The sequence below is a fragment of the Cervus elaphus genome, chromosome 5 (genome assembly GCF_910594005.1).
Source record: "Cervus elaphus chromosome 5, mCerEla1.1, whole genome shotgun sequence".
NCBI lineage: Eukaryota > Metazoa > Chordata > Mammalia > Artiodactyla > Cervidae > Cervus > Cervus elaphus.
The window spans coordinates 61,856,390-61,872,595 of NC_057819.1; positions in this window are offsets into that span (position 1 = coordinate 61,856,390).

The window sequence follows — 16,206 nt, forward strand, 5'->3', positions numbered from 1 at the left end:
GTTCTAAGAGGGCTTTATAGAATTGATCAGCTTCTTCAGCATCAGTGGTAGGGGCATAGACTTGGATTACTGTGATGTTGAATTACTTGCCTTGGAATCGAGATCATTCTGTCATTGTTGAGGTTGCACCCAGGTACTGTATTTTGGACTCTCCGGTAATTATGAGGGCTACTCTGCTTCTTCTATGGAATTCTTGCCCACAGTAGTAGATATAATGGTCATCTGAGTTAATTTCACCCATTCCAGTCCATTTCAGTTCGCTGATTCCTAGGATGTCAGTGTTTACTCTTATCATCTCCTGCTTCACCACATCCAATTTTCCTTGATTCATGGAACTAACATTCCATGTTAGGCCCCTATCTTATGTGTTATTACAAGGTATTAGTTATACTTCCCTGTGCTATACAGTAGATCCTTATTGTTTATCTATTTCATATGTAGTATGTATCCCTCCCCTCCTTTCTTCTTTGTAACCATTAGTTTGTTTTCTCTGAGTCTATTTCTGTTTTGTAAGTAAGTTTATTTGCATCTTTTTTTTTTTAGAGTCTACATATATATGATACCATATAATATTTGTCTTTCTCTGACTTACTTCACTTCATGTGATAATCTCCAGGTCCATCCATGTCACTGCAAATGGCATTATGCCATTTTTTATGGTTGAATAATATTATACATATATATTATATTCATATTATATATATGTGTATACATATACACACCACATCTTCTTTATCCATTCTTTTTGATGAACATTTAGGTTGCTTCTACTTCTGGGCCACTGTAAATAGTGTTGCTATGAACACTGGGTGCATGTATCTTTTCAAAGTATAACTTTTCATCTTTTCTGGATATATGCCCAAGAGTGGGATTTCTGAATCATATGGTAACTTTAGTTTTTTAAGAAGCCCAGCAAATATTTTTTGTAAAGGGCAAGAGAGCAAACATTTTAGGCTTCACAAGCTATGTGGCTCCTGTGACTGCCACCCAACCCCACTGTTACAGTCCAGAGGCAGCAATGGACAATATGCAAATGAATGGACTAGGCTCTGAGCCGATAAGACTTAAGAATTTGAATTTTTCCCCCGCTAAGGACAAAAGATGTCTTCAGAATCACACTGACTGATAATATCACAAATGGCCCCTGTCATTGTCCCTAAATATTTATTTTATTTAATTTTTTTCTAAATATTTATTTTAAAAATAGAATGTATCACTAATCATCAGGGAAATGCAAATAGAAGCCACAACGGGATATCACCTCCTTCCTGTCAGAGTGGCTCTCACCAAAAAGACAGGAAATAACGAGTGCTGGAGAGGACGTGGTGAAAAAGTAACCGCTGTGCGCTGACAATGGGAATGAGAAGGTGCAGCCACTCTGGAAAACAGTGTGAAGGTTCCTCAAGAATGAAAAATGGAATTACCACACAAACCAGCAATGCCACTCCTGGGTACTTGTCCAGAGAAAATCCAAATGCTAATTAGAAAAGATACATTCACCTTTATGTTCATTGCTGAACATATAGCCAAGATATGGAAGCAATCGAAGTCTGTCAACCAATGAATGGATAAAGATGTGGCATACATACATAGATATGTGTGTGTATAATTGAATACTACTCAGCCATAAAAAGGAATGAAATCTTATGCTGTGCAACAGTACAGATGCACCTAGAGGGTATTATCCTAAGTCAGACAGAGAAAGACAAATTGTGTATGATTTCACTTATATGTGGAATCTAGGCAAAACCCATGAATAGACATAGAGTCAAAAACACGGAGAATAAAAAGGTGGTTACCAGAGGGGAAGGGGCCTGGGAGGGAAGAGAGAACCAAGTGAGGGAGATTAAAAGGTGCAAACTTCTAGTTGCAAAATAAATGAGTCACAAGTATGAAACATACAGTGTGAGGAATACAGTCAATAACTATGTTTGTAGCGACAGATGGTAACTAGACTTATCATGACAGTCATTTTGAAATGCATTGAAATATTGGATCACTATGTTATGTAACCGGAACTAACCTAGTGTTGTAGGTCAATTATACTTCAAAAACAAACAGACTCATAAAAAGGGAGACCAGATTTGCGGTTACCGGAGGTGGGGTGGAGGGAAGGTTGGATGAAGGCAGTCAGTAAGTACAAACTTCCAGCTACAAGATAAATAAGTACTGGAGATACAATGTACAACATGATAAATATAATTAACCCTGCCATATGTTTTGAAGTGTGGTGTTGGAGAAGACTCTTAAGGGTCCCTTGGACAGCAAGGAGATCAGACCAGTCAATCCTAAAGGAAATCAACCCTAAATATTCGTTGGAAGGACTGATGGTGAAGCTGAAGCTCCCATATGTTGGCCACCTGGTGTGAAGAGCCGACTCATCAGAAAAGACCCTGATGCTGAGAAAGATTGAGGGTAGGGATGAGAATGGGTTGACAGAGGATGAGATGGTTAATAGCATCACTGACTCAGTGGACATGAATTTGAGCAAATTCCAGGAGATAGTGAAGGACAGAGGAGCCTGGCATGCTGCAGTCCATGAGGCTGCAAAGAGTCGGACACGCCCAACTGAACAACAACAAATGTTTTATATATATGCATATATATATATATATGTATGTATATATACACATATATATGAGTAAAATCCTGAATTCTTATCACAAGAAAAAAAATTTTAATTCTGTATCAGTATGATATGATGAATGTTCCCTAAACTTATTGTGATAATCATGTCATGATGTATAAGTTGAATCATTATGCTGTACATTTTAACCTTATATAAACCATTAGACCCAGGACCAACTGGGGATCAGAGCTGGGGTGCAATTCTTAAGAGTGAAAAAGATCTGCTAAATTTCTATATCCCATTCAATTATAGCTCAATAAAACTGAATGAAAAAAAAAAATAGAATGTACAGAAAGGGAAGAGATCCAGGGCTATTATTTTCAATTTTCAATTATTTGTAGTAAAAGCTTTATTTTTTTTCATAAGAAGAGCTCTCTCTTGATGCACATATGCAGTTCCCACTGGCCTTTTATAGGAGACATGTGCCTGCATTGAGGGTGATTTTTTTCAATATTAGTTCATGTACCATGAAGTACTCTTATTTATTTCCCCACGTAATAAAATAAAAGCCATTCTTAGCTCTCAGGCAGTACCAAAACAGGTGGTAGGCAGGTTTGTCCCGTAGGTCTTGGTTTATCTTGGTTCCCTAGTCAAAATGGTCTCTCTGCCTCCACGTGGCAGCCAGAGACGACTCTAAACACAAGTCGAACACATGTTAAGTCCTCTTTCTCAAAATTTTCTGATGTTGCCTTTGTACTAACTAGACTGAAATACAAGGCTCTTCCACCAGGTGGCCCCAAACTTATTTTCTAAACTCAACTTCTTACAACCATTCTCCCCCACAGTGTTCCCAGGCTCCAGACAGACTAAACCGCTGGCTATTCCCAAGCCTCGGATGCTCTCATGCCTCTCTGCCCCTACATCCGCTCCAAGTTAACCTAAGGCAACTTGACCATGCTCAGCTCTTAGGTGCTCTTTGGTAGACAATGACAGCCCCAGAAAATATTCGAAGTAGGTCCACTACTCTCCCACAACTCAGCTACTTAGTTATAATGAAAGCAAGTCTCTAATCAGATTCTTCCACAACTCTTATTAGTAAGCAGGCATAAAGCAGAGAAATCGTGTGTTTAACTTGAACTGTACTGAAGTTTGAGCTCTTTGTCTACATTATCTTACTTGAAAATTTCCCTGAGGCAATGAAATAATCCTGGTAGCCAGATTCAACTATCCACTCAGATTCTGGCAACCAAGAATCAGGGAATAAGCCATTAATCCCAGGACCGATTGCCGATCAGAGCTGGGGTACAATTCTTCAGAGTAAAAATGATCTTGTTAAATTTCTACATTCTATTCATGCAAAGTAGGAATGTCTCCAAAGTATCCTCATCAGTCCACATATACTGAACGCCAGTAATCTGACCACTGAAGGAACATTTCTAATATGCTTTATGTTAAATAAGTAGCCACTAATTTTATATATAGTGACTGAATAACTTTATGTATATAGTTATATATATAGTTACATATATATACTGTATGCATAGTATATGTATACATACATACTAATACATATGTATAGTGTATATGTAACTATATAATATATATTATAATAAATATATAACATAATATATATATAATCCCATACATATGGGATTATTGAGTTACTATATATGAAATTAGTGGCTAGTTATTTAGCATAAAGGATATTATATGTCTCCTGTAGTGATGATCAGGGATAAAAAATGTTGAAGCTTTGCAGTAACTTCCTCTAGAGTACAGTCTCATGATTAAATGGCAGTGTACACACTCTGGGTGTGTACGTAATCCAAACTACATCAACTGAGGACTCCTTAAAGTGTAGCTTTAACTAATAAATATTACACACATAAAAACAAATGACATTTCCTCTTCCTGGAATATTCTTTTTTCTTTGCTTAGAGAAAGCCTATTCATCCTTCACAACTCAGTTAAAAGATTTCCTGTTATTGTAATTCCCACCAACATACAGGCATTCCCTGCGGTGGTGTTAGTTTAATCACCTGGTGGATGAGGAAACTGAGGTTTAGGTGGCTAAGTGGCCAGCCCAGGTTAGGATACAGAGCTAGGATTCAAGCCCAGGACAATCGTGCTGAATCGTGAGTAAACCTGTGGGGACATGGTGGGAAAAAAGACCTAATAAGTTAAATTCAACCCTACCTTAAGAGCCTGTGCTATCTTTCGTGTTACCATGTGCCTGAAGATGATAGGTGGTTTTGTCGCTAAGTCATGTCTGACCTCCGTGACCCCGTGGACTGTGACCCCATGCCAGGCTCCTTTGACCACAGGATTTTCCAGGCAAGCATATTGGCGTGGGTTGCTGTTTCCTTCTCCAGGGGATCTTTCTGACCCAGGGACTGAACCTGGGTCTCCTGCACTGCAGGCACATTCTTTACTGACTGAGCTACCAGGGAAGCCCCGAAGATGATTGAACTGGGATTAAAGAAAACAGAGAATTCCGAGAAACAGAAGTATTGAAATAGCTGGCTCAGAGATGTGATTTTATTGCACAGGTTTGAAATGAACTAGCACTGTTTTCTGGGTTTGGTTTTGTTTTGTTTGATCAGGTATATACCAAAGACCAATAAAGTCCCTTCTCTGCAATAATCAAGATGCGTGGGTCTCTTACCACCTAAAATAAATGCATTTATGATGTATACCAAGTAGCCTAGCACGGAATGTATGTGTGTCCAGTCGCTCAGGCGAGTCTGACTCTTTGCGACCCCATGGACTGTGGCCCGCCAGGCTCCTCTTTCCATAGGATTTCCAAGGCAAGAGTACTGGACTGAGTTGCCATTTCCTTCTCCAGGGTAGCATGTAATAGGTGTCTGATAAATATGGAATAATGAGCTACATGACTTAGCATTCATTTCATGGTCTAACTCAATTCCAGGCTCCCAGACATAGGTTCTATCTAATACACTCACAGAAACAATTTCTTTAATATACTTCTTCTCATATGGCTAAGGTAATGTGAAGATCTCCTTTTAGAATTCACTGTGTTTATTATTGAGCCCTCAAAAGCACTGAGGAACAATGTAATTTTCCCACACAAGGCATCTTTTAGAAGCAGATAACTCATACACATGGTTATTTAAATTTCTCAGACACACCCAGTGTAAGACAGAGACAGTGTGAGAAGCTCACAAACATCTATTTAGTCATCTGGGAAAGATGACTCAAGGCAGCTATGAAATGTCAGTCTTTCCAGCCAGGGTAGTAAAGCGTAATCCAACTTCCCCTATGGCAGAAGCAGCAGGGCATTGGTATTTAAAGTCAGTCTTTCCAGCTCACAGACACGTCCAGGGACATACGAACTCAACAAAAGACACCAGAGCTCCTTACACAGTGGTTCCTTTAAGGATTTGGTATTATCCTTGTAAGAGGCTCACCATAGAGGCATTTGATCAATACTACATAAAAGACATGATATAGAGGTAGTTGTAGAACTTCTTGACCCTGCTGATAACAGCAGTGATTTCCTTGTTGGCCTTATGGTCTACAGATGATCCAGGTTTTAATCTGTAAGCACTTGAGAATTCAGTGTCCTCTCAGAGTTTGTGTCTTAGCACTGCTCTCACTCCTCTGGAGAGCAGGGTAATAAGAAACAGCCTATGTTCGTCATTATGTATCATCTTTGACTCAGTCAGAAACCAATAGTAACTTGAGATGATGGATGATGCCCTCCTCCCAGAAGTTTAATAACATAGAGGGTCTTTGTTGAGTATGTGACAAAGTGCCACCTTTTGGAGGGGAAGGAGGTAAATGTTAGAAATTAGATAATTCTGGGTGTTTGAAAGATTGTTTTTTTTGAGAAAGAGTCTTATGGGTTTTTCATGTCCTTCCTTAAGTAGTAAGAAGGCATTTTTACAGTTGCCTGAGAAGCATATTTCCTTTCATCTCTTTACTGAAAGGAAAACTTTCTGAGTTCATCTTCAGATGATATTCATCCTTGTTTATTTCACAAACAAAATTAGAATCAGTTATTAGAATTCTTGAATCTGAAATCTGATTTTAAAACACACACATAGAATATCCCAGGTACAACAGAAATTTCTGGTATTTGACTCCAAAATCACCTTGTTGAGTAATTTGTTTAGCTTCGGTGGCCTTGTTGATAAGCTGTAAAGGTTAGGCTTGCAAAGGCCTCTACCTCAGGGAGTACAAATGACAAAATTTGTTGAGAGCAGCCTCTACTTAGGGGTACTTCTTAAGTGCCTTATTCAAACAATCTTAGTTCCTGTGACTTTGGCATAGTATAACTGATACAGATCCCCAGGCTTGTGAAACTGAATTGGAAACACGCCCGTATGTGGAGGATCTTATCTTGACGTGATACTGAACTTTTCTGTACTTCAGTTTCTCCCTGTATGAAAATGGAGGTAATAATAGCACTACCATCTCTGTAAAATGCCTAGAACAATTCCTGGCATGTAGTAAGTGCTCAATAAACAATGGTTATTGAATTTTTTCTGACCTTCAGGTGAGGTGAGGGAACAGTTCCCAAAAGTGATCTTACTGGATCCCTCTACTTCTTTCTTAAATTTCCCATTCCTGTGCAACATACTGACATCTTCATGCCATTTAAGAAATTCTCAAAACTAGGAGGCACTAGAAGATGATGCAGTTTACAAAATGAAACAATGATATCCTAACCAGTTCAATCATTGGACTGATCGATGGTATCGAAAAGCCATGTCTCCTCTCATCTCAGAAGGCTATTTTGACAGCTCTGTTCTACAATTTAAGTGAACCAGGAGTGGGGATGGACTGTGGTATACCCTGAAATTTGCACATGCAGGCTCTCTATTTGGTTTACTTCTGGGGAAAAATGGAAATTTCTAGGCTTTCAAACATAGAAAATAAGCCAATTAACATCAAAATCTTCAATATGCTCCCTAGATAGTCTTTCACATTTTTCAAAAGTAATGCATATTTAGTGTGTAGTTTAAATTTTTTTTCTATATCAAAAGGAAAATAAAACTATCTTGATTCAATCACACAGATAATCACTATTAATATACTGATATGTATAACTCTAGTCTTCGTACCCCACCATGTGTACATACAAATATAAGTAAAATTTGGATTATTCATGGCATCCTATTTGAAAATATACTCTTTTTACTTAACACATCATGAGTCTTTTCCCATTCAAAGAAGTGTCATAAATAGAAAACTCTTCTGGGAAAGAAGTGGAGATCCTGGCAAACAGGCCATCAGTGTGGGGATCTTCTCACAGGACTGGAAGGAATGGTCAGAGGAAGGCAGGACGCTGTCCAGGATGAACAGAGATATGGAACAGGATTGCAAGATCTACAGAGTCAGATATCAGGAAATATCACAAGGACCAATAGCTGAAACTGGAATACAAGGTAGAAACTGGCAAATTGGAATAAAGAAAAAAACATACAGAGTACAGTTATTAGCCTTGGGACTGGTGACTCGATTGCCCTGATGCTTAGACATTACTGAGGTGGGCAAGCAGGTCAGACTGACAGATGCCACACTGCAGTGCTGGGTCGACTTTGGGGTGGAGGCATTGGGAAGAAGAATCTGCTAGTTCTTCCTACAGAGTAAAAAGTAACAATTTCGATATATGCTTTGCTATCTCTATTATCCTTAACAAAGTCAGGCCATGCCAACAGTATCTTGCTGACCTCTAGATTACAGTTACAATGGCAAGAACTTGAACCCAAAGGTTCAAAGGCAGCCATCAACTTCCAATCACTCAGCCTTTCCTAAGACACTATGTGCTTCTAATCCCTTGTATTAAATCCCTTTCTGTTGACTTCTGGTCTCCACTTTGACATGTAAAGATCTTGAAAGCTGTCACTCTGCTCACAACAAGAATAAACTGAAAACCAACAACCCTTCTTAGATCCACCAGAGAATAAAATCAGGGGGCAACTGTTGCCTCCAAAACTAGAAAAACAGGCAATACAGAGAATTAGCGCTTCCTAGGACCAGACGCCCACACAGGAGTCACTGTGAAGCCCGCCATGAGCCAGAGCTCATGTTAGTCAGAACACTGCAGCTGTGATTGAGGAATTGCTGGCGGCTCAGCATAGACTGGTTTGAGAGTTAGAAAGCCCAAGGAGGCCCAGTCCTGAGGGAAGTGACTCCCACACTTTCCTAAGCTTTACCTGCAGGAGCCCCACAAGGCTTCTTACTATGAAAATCAGAGAAGAAGCTGCTAGTTCTTCCCACGAGGAGAAGTAATCATTTTGAAATATGCCTGGAGATCTCCATTACCCTTAACAAAGTCTGCCCTCAAAAGAAATTGCATTAGGTCCAGGGGTTAAGACTCCACAGGTCCATGACAGGAGGCACAGGTTCAATCCCTGTTCAGGGAACTAAGATCCCACCTGCTGCACAGCCAAAAAATAATGATAATAATAATTAAATTACAACTTGTTTACAAGACAGTAATGGACTGGGGTTTTCCCAAACCCTCACCTGGGGAAGGGAGATACCTCCTCCAGCTCCCTTACCCTCCCATCCTGTCTCACCTGAGGCAAGGGAGGAGAAACAGGAGCACACTGGAAGGCCGTAGGCCAAGGACACAGGCTCACTCATCACAGGACGGTAGACTGTTCCCTCCCTCCGCACCTCACCAACGCCCGCGAGGTGCCTGTGAAAAAACAGGGGGTGATAACTGAAAGAACTGTAAGCCTCAGACCCTATTTAAGGACTCTGTAGGAAAACCTAGAGACAGTAGGACAGACAAAAGCAAGGACTAGCGGAAATTTCAGCCTCTGACAGTATAGTAACTACAGCAAATGGTAAATCCAGCTTCACTTTTCGTCAAATTAACATAAAAGCTCACACTAAAGGCCTATAATGTATATGTATATCAAAGCACCATGATGTACATTTTAAATATTTTATAATTTTATTTGTCCATTGTACCTCAATAAAGCTCAAAATTATTTTGAGGTTCTGTTTAATTCATTTCCTTTTACCCGATGCATCACCATGTTCAGTTTAAAAAAAAAAAATTATAAGCCATGATAAAATGAATAAAACACAGCCTAAAGAGACAAAATAAGCATTAGAACCAGACTCAGATATGGCAGAGATTTTGGAATTATCAGACCAGTAATTTTAAATAGTTGTTTTTAATATGCTAAGGATTTTAATGAAAAAAAGTAGACAAATACAAAAAACAGATGGGTACTATAAACAGAGGTGGAAACTCTAAGAAAGAATCTAAAAGAAATTCTAGAAATAAAAAAATATCAAAACAGAAATAAAAAGTGCCTTAATGGGTTCATCAATAGCCAGGACATGGCCAAGGAAAAATTAGCAAGTTTTAAGAAATGTCAATAGAAACTTCTAAAACTGAATCCAAAAAGAAAAAAGAATGAAAAAGACAAAACAGAATATCTAAGAATCATGGAACAACTGCAAAAGATATGCATAATAGGAATAACAAAAGGAGCAGAAAGAGAGAAAGATAGAGAAGAAATTGTTGAGTTAATGGCTGAGACTTTTCCAAAATTAATGACAGACACACAACTGCAGATCCAGAAACCTCATTAAAAATGAGCAGGATAAATATCAAAAAATCTTCACCTTGTATCTCATAGTTAAAATGCAGAAAAATCAAAACCCATTCTATGTAAAACCACCAAAGTAATTTGTTTCCTTTACTGAACACTAGCTGTGTGACATTCTTATTGAACCTCCTAAACCTCTGTCTCTTATATAAAATGAGGTTATAATATCTAAGAGCTATTATGAGAATTAAATTCGATATTGCAGCTAAAGTACTTAACACAGTGATAGATCTATCTATTTCTCTACCCTTAGTATGTGATAGTTATAATCATCATTATTACAGATGATAAGGCACTAGCTCAGGAAGTCTTCATTTTTCTGTTGGCAAAAACCTGGTTCTGGCCTAAGCCAAGCCTCTTGAGGAGCTACATGACCCCAGGTGTGAGGGTGAACAGTTGCCTGGGCAGAAAGCCAGACAGAGTGTTCTATTAACCACCTTAGTTCTCAGGAAGATGCTCTTCTGCTTACCTCTCCAGGGTGCTTGCTACTTCTTTGCCAACTTCCTGCACCATATGGCCCAATCCTATGCCACATGGCTTCCATTCTTCCTAAGTCATAATACACAAGTTTCTTTAACTGTATTGAAGGATCTTTCTGAAATGGTCCTTGCACTCTTGGAATCTTTCCTATTTACTTACTCCAGATTTTCATCATTTTTGCTATTCTTATCTTTTCAACTCATCAGAGCTAATACAGTAATAACATCAACATTTCCCCACATAGATAGAATAGTATTTGGAACATAGGAAATTTTATCCACCACAGAGACATTCTCATGCCTGTAATTAGGACATTCAGAGCTGATATTTCACACTGGAAGGGCACAGCAATACCCTGAATCATTCCTGGAGCCCAACATAGCTCAAGTTGCTGGAAGTTGGATACAAAGATACAATCTAATTGCCAAGAGAAGGGAAAGAGGATTCTAGTCTTCATTTGTGCTCTTGAACAGCATTTAAAGAAACTGGGACTCAGAATGCATACCAACATTCCTACATCTTCTCTGCTCCCCCAGTTTCTGCATATGCCACAGTTATTCCCATGGAAGGGGGATTCAGGATGGGGAGCACAAATGTATACCTGTGGCCAGTTCATGTTGATGTATGGCAAAAACCATCACAATATTGTAATTATTCTCCATTTAAAATAAATTAATTAAAATAATTAATAAAAAATACACTCCAGAAAACTTCTCCCAGGCTATCTAGTTTCAGTTATGCATCTTTTTTTTTCTATTTCCTATTGCCCCTTTATTATGTGGGTTGAACTAACCTCTGACTTAAGCAAGTTTTCCCACCCCCAACTCATTTCTCATGATCCTACTTTACAAAACATTCTAAGACCCAGTTGAAAATAAAGCCATGAAAAATCTGAATTGTTCTTGGATTGCAAAAAAAGAAAGAAACTAAATAGGCAGAGACAAAGCACACTCATCTGCAGCCCCGTCTCAGCCCCACCACAGATTGTTGGCATTCCTATTCGCAGTTGCAGATTGTTCCCTGTGGAGGGGCTTCTGCTCCGGGTCTCTGCCAGCTTTTAATGCAGCCCAGCAGGAGATCTTCCTCCAACCCTGGGCACTTTCTCCACCCGCTGCAGCCCAGGGCCCCTGCAGCTCTATCCCCTGCTCCTGCTCTCCTCTGGGGCCTGCCCTGACATTTAGTGGCTTTAGAAAAATAAAAGTACTTTCCAAACAGGAAAAATGAGGCCCCTAAAGTACCTTTCCAGAGTCCTTAAAAATGAAGAGATTATTAATGACCCCTTCCTCTACTCTTCCACCCCCAAAACTGTTATGTAACTCTTTTGAGGAATGGAAAAGGAAGAAGTTAGATGACTTTGATATCATTCTGCATCCAACCCTCCTTATCTCTGCTTCTAGAGTCTGCCTTTGATGAAACAGCCAAGCCCTACTTCCCTGAAGAGACTGGGTGATCATCTATCTCCCCAATGAATAGATGATTTTGTACAAAACTCATTTGCTAATATGGCATTAATGCTGTGAGTCCATGGGAGGTGGCAGTAGGGAACAAGAAAGGGATTTTTTATTTCATTAATTATTTCAAGCATATGAAAGATATAGAGTAAATATGACAGCTTCCCAGGTAGCTTAGCAGTGAGGAATCCACTTGTAATGCAGAAGATACAGGAGATTTAGGTTTGATCCCTGGGTGGAGAAGATACCCTGAAGTAGGAATGGCAACCCACTCCAGTACTCTTGCCTGGAAAATTCCACAGACAGAGGAACCTGGCAGGTTGCAGCCCATGTGGTCACAAATAGACACAATTTAGAGACTGAGCAAGCTCACAGAGTAAATATAAAGAGCAACCTTATATCAACTATCCAGGTTTCACGAATCTGAACATTTTGCTCTATTTGCTTCAAAGCTCTTTTTCTATTCACACGTACAGGTATAGTTAAAGCCTCCCCATGGTTCCATTCCCCTTGTTATTACCTAGAGGTGAACATGATCCTGAGTTACCAGGAGGGCACTTTTATTTGTCTCCTACATTAGACTATAAATTCATCAAGGGCAAAATCCATACCGTGTTTGAAGTGAAAACAACTGTCTGTTGGCTTTATAGCCAGCTAAGGAAAAGCAGGAGGTCATTCCCACATCAAAGTCCTATCTCTCCCCAATAATTCTGGACATATCCAAAGGGGTGACTCACAGGTACTCACAAAGCAGTCTGTCAGGTGCACTAAGCATTACAATAATAACAATGACAACATTTATTAAATGCTACTGAGTGCTTGCTCTGCTGAACATTTTGATAACCACTTTACATGTAAGATTTCCACCCTAACAATTACCTATGAAAACAGTTGTTCTTGTTTTATTTTTTAAATTTATTTATTTTAACTGAATAAAAGATTAATTACTTTACAATATTGTGGTGGCTTTTGCCATACAATGATATGAATCAGCCATGGGTGTACATGTGTCCCCCCATCCCGAAACTGCCCCCCACCTCCCTCCCCATCCCATCCCTGTGGGTTCTCTCAGTGCACTGGCTTTGAGTGCCCTGTTTCATGCATCGAACTTGGACTGGTCATCTGTTTCACATACGGTAATATACATGTTTCAGTGCTATTCTCTCAAATCATCCCACCCTTGCCTTCTCCCTCAGAGTCCAACAGACTGTTCTATACATCTGTGTCTCTTTTGCTGTCTCGCATACCAGGTTGTTGTTACCATCTTTCTAAATTCCATATATATGCATTAGTATACTGTATTCGTGTTTTTCTTTCTGACCAACTTCTCTCCGTATAATAGGCTCCGGTTTCATCTACCTCATTAGAACTGACTCAAATGTGTTCTTTTTTTTTTAATAGCAGAGTGATATTGCATTGTGTATATGTACCACAACTTTCTTATCCATTCATCTGCCAATGGACATCTAGGCTGCTTCCATGTCCTGGCTATTGTAAACAGTGCTGTAATGAACATTGGGGTACACATATCTCTTTCAATTCTGGTTTCCTTGGTGTGTATGCCCAGCAGTGGGATTGCTGGGTCATATGGCAGTTCTATTTCCAGTTTTTTAAGGACTCTCCACACTGTTCTCCATAGTGGCTGTACTAGTTTGCATTCCCACCAACAATGTAAGAGGGTTCCCTTTCCTCCACACCCTCCCCAGCATTTATTGTTTGCAGACTTTTTGATGTAGACATTCTGACTGGCATGAGATGGTACCTCAATGTGGTTTTGATTTGCATTTCTCTGATAATGAGATTCCATGTGTTTGTTAGCCATCTGTACGTCTTCTTTGGAAAAATGTCTGTTTAGTTCTTTGGCCCATTTTTTGTTGTTCTGGCATTGAGCTGCATGAGCTGCTTGTATATTTTGGAGATTAATTCTTTGTCAGTTGTTTTGTTTGCTACTGTTTTCTCCCATTCTGAAGGCTGACTTTTCACCTTGCTTATAGTTTCCTTCATTGTGCAAAAGCTTTTAAGTTTAATTAGGTCCTTTTTGTTTATTTTTGCTTTTATTTCCATTATCCTGGGAGGTCGGTCATAGAGGATCTTGCTGTGATTTATGTCAGAGAGTGTTCTGCCTATGTTTTCCTCTAGGAATTTTATAATTTCTGGTCTTACATTTAGATCTTTAATCCATTTTGGGTTTATTTTTGTGTATGGTGTTAGAAAGTGTTCTAGTTTCATTCTTTTACAGGTAGTTGACCAGTTTTCCCAGCACCACCTGTTAAAGAGATTGTCTTTTCTCCATTGTATATTCTTGCCTCCTTTGTCAAAGATAAGTTATCCATAACTGTGTGGATTCATCTCTGAGCTTTCTATTTTGTTCCATTGATCTATATTTCTGTCTTTGTGCCAGTACCATACTGTCTTGATGACTGTAGCTTTGTAGTATAGTCTGAAGTCAGGTAGGTTGATTCCTCCAGTTCCATTCTTCTTTCTCAAGATTCCTTTGGGCTATTTGAGGTTTTTTGTGTTTCCATACAAACTGTGAAATTATTTGTTCTAATTCTGTGAAAAAATACTGTTGGTAGCTTGATACAGATTGCATTGAATCTATAAATTGCTTTGGGTTATATACCCATTTTCACTATATCAATTCTTCCAACCCATGAACATGATATATTTCTCCATCTATTTGTGTCATCTTTGATTTCTTTCATCAGTGTTTTTTAGTTTTCTTTAATAGGTCTTTTGTTTCTTTAGGTAAATTTATTCCTAAGTATTTTATTATTTTCATTGCAATGGTGAATGGAATTTTTTCCTTAATTTCTCTTTCTGTTTTCTCATTGTCTGTGTATAGGAATGCAAGGGATTTCTGTGTATTAATTTTATATCCTGAAACTTTACTGTATTTATTGATTGGCTCTAGTAATTTTCTGGTGGTATCTTTAGGGTTTTCTACGTAGAGGATCGTGTCATCTGCAAACAGTGAGAGTTTTACTTCTTCTTTTCCAATCTGAATCCCTTTTATTTCTTCTTCTTCTCTGATTTCTGTGGCTAAGACTTCCAAAACTATGGTGAATAATAGTGGTGAGAGTGGGCACCCTTGTCTTATTCCTGACTTTAGAGGAAATGCTTTCAATTTTTCACTATTGAGGATAATGTTTGCTGTGGGTTTATCGTAGATGACTTTTATTATGTTGATGTATGTTCCTTCTATGCCTGTTTTCTGGAGAGTTTTTTATCATAAATGGTGTTGAATTTTGTCAAAGGCTTTCTCTGCATCTATTGAGATAATTATATGGCTTTTATCTTTCAATTTGTTAATATGGTGTATCACATTGATTAATTTGCAGATATTGAAGAATCCTTGCATCCCTGGGATAAAGCCCACTTGGTCATGATGTATGATCTTTTTAGTATGCTGTTGGATTCTGTTTGCTAGAATTTTGTTGAGGATTTTTACATCTATATTCATCAGTGATATTTTTTGTGGCATCTTTGTCTGGTTTTGGTATTAGGATGATGGTAGCCTCATAGAATGAGTTTGGGAGTTTACCTTCCTCTGAAATTTTCTGAAAGAGTTTGAGTAGGATAGGTGTTAGCTGTTCCCTAAATTTTTGGTAGAATTCACCTGTGAAGTCCTGGGCTTTTGTTTGTTGGAAGATTTTTTATTACAGTTTCTATTTCCGTGCTTGTGATGGGTCTGTTAAGATTTTCTATTTCTTCCTGGTTCAGTTTTGGAAGGTTATACTTTTCTAAGAGTTTGTCATTTCTTTCAAGTTATCCATTTTATTGGCATATAGTCGCTGATAGTAGTCTTTTATGATCCTTTGTATTTCTGTGTTTTCTGTTGTGATTTCTCCATTTTCATTTCTAATTTTATTGATTTGATTTTCCTCCCTTTTTTTCTTTTTGAGTCTAGTTAATGGTTTGTCTTATTTTATTTACCTTCTCAAGGAACCAGCTTTCAGTTTTGTTGATTTTTATTATAGTCTCATTTATTTCTTTTTCATTTATTTCTGTTCTGATTTTTATGATTTCTTTCCTTCTACTAACTTTGGGGTTCTTCAATTCTTCTTTTTATAGTAGCTTTAGGTGTAAAGTTAGGTTATTTATTTGA